This window comes from Dendropsophus ebraccatus, chromosome 8, assembly GCF_027789765.1.
Source record: "Dendropsophus ebraccatus isolate aDenEbr1 chromosome 8, aDenEbr1.pat, whole genome shotgun sequence".
NCBI classification, from domain to species: domain Eukaryota; kingdom Metazoa; phylum Chordata; class Amphibia; order Anura; family Hylidae; genus Dendropsophus; species Dendropsophus ebraccatus.
Window position 1 is genome coordinate 90922752 of NC_091461.1, and position 6055 is coordinate 90928806.

The window sequence follows — 6055 nt, forward strand, 5'->3', positions numbered from 1 at the left end:
ACACAGGGGGACTATAGACTACTGGGGCTTCACAGAGGGGTCTATATACTATTGGGGGCAGCACACAGGGGGGTCTATATACTACTTGGGGCAGCAGAATGGGGTCTATATAAAACTGTGGGAGCACACAGGAGGTCTATATCCAAGTGGGGGAGAACACAGGGGGCTATATACTACTGGGGGAGCACACAGGGGGTCTATATACTACTGGTGGGGCACACAGGCAGTCGATATACTACTGGGGGAACATACAGGGGGTCTATATACTACTGGTGAGACACACAGGGGGTCTATATATAACTGGGGAAGCACACAGGGGTCTGTATACTACTGGGAGAGCACACAGGGGTTTATATACTACTGGTGGGGCACACAGGGGGTCTATATACTACTGGGGGAACATACAGGAGGTCTATACTACTGGTGAGGCACACAGGGGGTCTATATACTACTGGGGGCAGCACACAGGGGGGCCATATATATAACTGGGGGAGCACATAGGGGTCTGTATAGGGGCAGCACACAAGGGGTCTATATACTGCTGTAGGAGCACACAGGAGTCTATATACTACTGGAGGACTACACAGGGGTCTATATCCAAGTGGGGGAGCACACAGGAGGTCTATATCCAAGTGGGGGAGCACACAGGGGGGCTAAATACCACTGAGGGAGCACACAGGCGGGCTATATACTAGTGGGGGAGCACACAGGGGGTATATAAAACTGGGGGCAGCGCACAGTGGTTAGTACGACTGGGGGCAGCACACAGGGGGTCTATATACAACTGGGGCAGCACTCAGGAGGTCTATATACTTCTGGGGGAGCACACGGGGGCTATATATAACTGGGGGAGCACACAGGGGTCTATACACTACTGGGGGAAGCACACAAGGGGTATATACTACTGGGGCAGGACACAAGGGGTATATACTATTGGGGGCAGCACACAAAGGGTATTTACTACTGGCGGTAGCGCACAAGGGGTATATACTATTGGGGGCAGCACACAGCAGTCTACTGTTGTGGAGTGCATGTAGAGGGGGGGCCCCAGACATAACTTTGCTTGGGGCCCCAGAAATGCCAAGACCGCCCCTGTATGTGGTGCACTGCCATGCCTCATGCTGTCTAGTGAGATCTAATGATGTCATCAGTCTATATATGTTTGTTTGGCGATATATATATATATATATATATATATATATATACATATAATGGCCCAATCAGCCAGTCACTGACGGAGGAGAGACATCGCTATTGTTAATTAACTGAGCGGGCTGTTAGGTCACTTTCACAAGTCACTTTCAAAAGTAGAAGGCATAGTGCTCATTGGGATCTGTAATACTGCACAGGGGGCCCCAAGGAGCGAGGGTGTATATTATTATGAATTTCAGGGCATTGTAGTGTGTATTATAATGAATTTCAAGGGGGCACACTGTGTATTATAATGAACCTAAAAATGTACCTGGCGCTGCCCGGGTATAAAGTGTCAGTGTCTTTAATTAGATTTGTTCCAAGGTGCCCAGGAGGCAAATTTATGCCCTTGTTTTTTTTTGTTTAAGGGGAAATGGCCAGGAGCCCTATATACCGTTTATAGACTATATACCCCTATATACACTGTTTATGTAAATTGTAGCTTATGCACATTAGAAATAAACTAAAAACTTTAAACATCCTAAATACCTAATAGCCAAACTGAAATGTCATGTGATCAGACTGTATACAGAGCCTGGTTATATACAACATTGGTAGTTTTATATACAGAGCCTGGTTATATACAATATTGTCAGTGTTATATGCAGCCTGGTTATATGCAACATTGTCAGTGTAATATACAGCCTGGTTATATGCAACATTGGCAGTCTTATACAGTATACAGCATGGTTATGTACAACATTGGCAGTGTTATACAGTATACAGCCTGGTAAACAACATTAACAGTGTTATACTGAGCCTGGCTATATACAACATTGGCAGTGTTATATACAGTCTGGTTATGTACAACATTGGTAGTGTTATGCTGAGCCTGGTTATATACAACATTGACAATGTTAGTGGAGGTACTGTATACCTGTAGTATATAGTTGGTGGAGGTCCTTTATACCTGTAGTGTATAGTTTGGGGGTCCTGTATACCTGTAGTATAGATTTGTTGGAGGTCCTGTATACCTGTAGTGTATAGTTTGGAGATCCAGTATAACTGTATACACTCCCCCCCATGCAGGTAGCCCCCATATTGTATACACTCCTCCCTGCAAGTATCCCCCATACTGTATACACTGCCCCTCTTTCAGATAGCCCCCATACTGTATACACTCCCCCTGCAGGTATCCCCCATGGTGTATACACTCCCCCCCTGCAGGTAACCCCCATACTGTATACACTCCCCCCTGCAGGTAACCCCATACTGTATACACTCCCCCTGCAGGTATTCCCCATGCTGTATACATGGCCCCCTTGCAGGTATCCCCCATACTGTATACACTCCCCCCTGCAGGTATCCCCCATATTGTATACACTGCCCTCCCTTGCAGATAGCCCCTATACTGTATACACTCCCCCCTTCAAGTAGCCCCCATGCTGTATACATCCCCCCCTGCAGGTTGCCCCCATGCTGTATACACTCCCCCCTTCAAGTAGCCCCGATACTGTATACACTCCCCCCTGCAGGTAGCCCCCATGCTGTATACCCCCCCCAAACACACACACATACACACAAACACCCCCGGAAGGTAGCCCCCATGCTGTATAACCCTCCCACCCCCCACACACACTTGCAGGTAGCCCCCATGCTGTATATGTTCCCTAACACCACCCGGCAGGTAGGCCCCTTACTGTATACACTGTATATACACTGTACACTGTTACTGTATTTATTTCTATGGTTCTGTTGTGAGGCAGCTGACCCTAGCAACCAATCAGATTCCAGCTCCCTGTGAAAATGAAAGCAGTAATCCTATTGGTTTCTAAGGCTTCCAACTGCCATTACTGCTGGGCAGCTGCAGCTAATTATGTCACCTGTGTGTGCAGTGTGGAGATTCTCCCATTCATTTCTATGAGGCGGTCTTCCCCATCCCCCTCCCCTCCTGTACATCTGGCAAGGACGGGACATTCGCTCTAACTAACCTTCCCAGGCACCCAATGTATCTGTGGGCCAATTTTGGGATCAAACAGTTCAGGCGTTTTAGAAGTCTATACGGGACAGGCGGACAGACTTCATTTTTATGATATAGATTAGGGATGCACGATGCACCGAAATATCAATACTTCTATCGATATTCTGGGCAAAAAAACGGTTCGATACCAGGATTTCCTGGTATCGATACTTTATGTTAAGCTGCCTAATTGTGCCGCTAAACATAAAGTTTAGTGCAGAGAACACAGTCGGCGGCTAGCTGAGCGCCGGCCGTGTTTTCTATGTGCCTCTCACTGCCCCCACCTGCCACTTTCTCTGCTCTCTCTCCCTTCGTTCCTGGCGGCGCCAATTTCAAATAGCCGGCACATAGAAATTGCTTGTGCCGGCTATGTAACTGTGTTAATGCCGCTGTCACACTGACAGCGGCATTAACCCCTCCTGAGCTACTCCTATGCAGCAGGGGTCGGCCACTATGTGTAGCAGACCCCTGCTGCTGGTGTCTCTCTGATAATAGGGTCCGGCTCAGCCCCACTCTGTTATCAGAGAAAAGGATTTATGTGGCATGTGGAGCTGCACGGAGGTGAGAGGTCCGGGAGAGGAGGACGGAGGAGAAGGGAGAGGAAGTGAGGAGGCTGAAGAGGGAGAGCAGAACGGAGAAGGCTGGAGGTGACGTGAGGAGGAGATGCGGCCACTCCATCTGGCTGCACTGTGAGGTGGGGGCCGCAGGACTGTGAGGAGGAGCGGCCGAGGCACTCAGATAACTCCCTGGGAAGACATCAGTGGGGGATGAACAGGAGGTCTCCCGTGCTCTGACCGGGGAGGGGGCTGTAACCTGCGGATTACCCTGTCGCCCAAATCCATGTCACCATGCCCTGAAAGAAGGAAAAGTGCAACTACAACCCTCATCATCCCAATAACTGAAGTGTGTGTGCTACATGACTACAGCCCCCACCATCCCCCTGGTAGCTGAAGTGTGTGTTACATGACTACAGCCCCCACCATCCCCCTGGTAGCTGAAGTGTGTGTTACATGACTACAGCCTCCACCATCCCCCTGGTAGCTAAAGTGTGTGTTACATGACTACAGCCCCCACCATCCCCCTGGTAGCTGGTGTGTGTTACATAACTACAATCCCCATCATCCCCAGATAGCTAGTGTTACATGACTACAGTCCCCATCATCCCCCTGATAGCTGAAGTGTTACATGACTACAACCACACCATCCACAAATAGCTGAAGTGTATTAGGGTATGTTCATATGGCGTTTTTGTCCACACGTCGGGCTGCACGTCGGGAATCAGTGAGAAAAGGATGCTGCCGTGCAGCCAGACGTGCGGCCGACGGCCAAATTGACTTAAATGAGCAGGACGGAGTCATTATATGACAACGTTCTGCTCATTTACCGGACGTACGCGGCTTTTGTGCAGGACTTAAAAGCGTAGTTGACTACGCTTTTGAGTCCTGCACAAAAGCCGTGTGCCGTCGGCCGCATGGCGGGCTGCACGTCAGCATCCTTTTCTCACTGATTCCCGACGTGCAGCCCGATGTGTGGACAAAATATGAACATACCCTTACATGACTACAATCCCCATCATCCCCGATAGTTAAAGTGTGTGTTACATGACTACAACCCCCATTGTCCGGACATAGCTGGAGTGTTATTGTCCTTACTATAAAATTATCACCTTCCTGATCACGCATGGTAAACAGAGCAAGCGCAAAAAAAACACAAAGTTCAGTATCACATAAAAACGTGGTACTAAAACTACAGATCAAGGCACAAAAATCACAGCCAGACAGGCTAAAAAATTTCAAAGTGTTAGGAGTGCGAGTAGGGCACATTTTAAATAATGGAAACTTTATTTTTAAAGTAATAAAATTAAAGGAACTTAAAGGGAACCTGTCACCCCCCGTACCGGGGTGACAGGCTCCCGACCCCCCGTTAGAGACCCCTATACTTACCTCATCCCGCCGGGTCTCGCTTCTGGATTCGGTCGGGTCCCGGAGATCTCAGCCGCTGCAGCCCGGCGCGCGCGCTGACAGATGAGTCCAACGCTCATAGAGAATGACGGAGCGCTGGACTCTCCTGTCATTCTCTATGGGTGTTGGACTCATCTCTCAGCGCGCGCGCCGGGCTGCAGCGGCTGAGATCTCCGGGACCCGACCGAATCCAGAAGCGGGACCCGGCGGGATGAGGTAAGTATAGGGGTCTCTAACGGGGGGTCGGGAGCCTGTCACCCCGGTACGGGGGGTGACAGGTTCCCTTTAAGTTGGTTTGTACTGACCTGACGGTCAGGGTGGGGTGGGGGGAGGGGCATTTCTATTCTTGTGGTTTTTTTTTATATAATTTATTCAGTATGGAATTGGTATCGAGCATTGAAGTTCGCATTGGTATCAAACTCAAAATTTTGGTATTGTGACATCACTTATAGATATCATTATCTGGGATGTTAATGGTCCGCAGTTTACAGGGTGCAGATTTTTTGCCTATGCTACACCACTGCACCTATACACTGTCAGGTATGCCAGCCAATAGGCGGCTTTAATAAAAGAGGCCAATATGACTCCTATATAGTGAACCATGGTGGATCTGCTGAAGCATTGAGGCTTCTTACATAGGCTATGTGGTGTTCTGTAATAAATGGGATTTTAAAACGTTAAAGTCACACAAAGCATGAGAAATCTACAATTCCTTTTCAAGAAAACCATTGACTGACGTCTGGGGAGGTGACACCACAGAAGAGCACTCACTAGAGCACTGAGAAGAGAGAGGGCAGTACCAGTCACGTGATTCTCATTTAGTCTAGCCACGCCCCCTGAATTGTGATAGGCCGACAGCGTCCGAGACGACGCCATTTTGCCGTAGATTAGAATATAGGGGTTGTGACACAAAATTTCAGCCCTCGCACTTCGTATTCTCCGT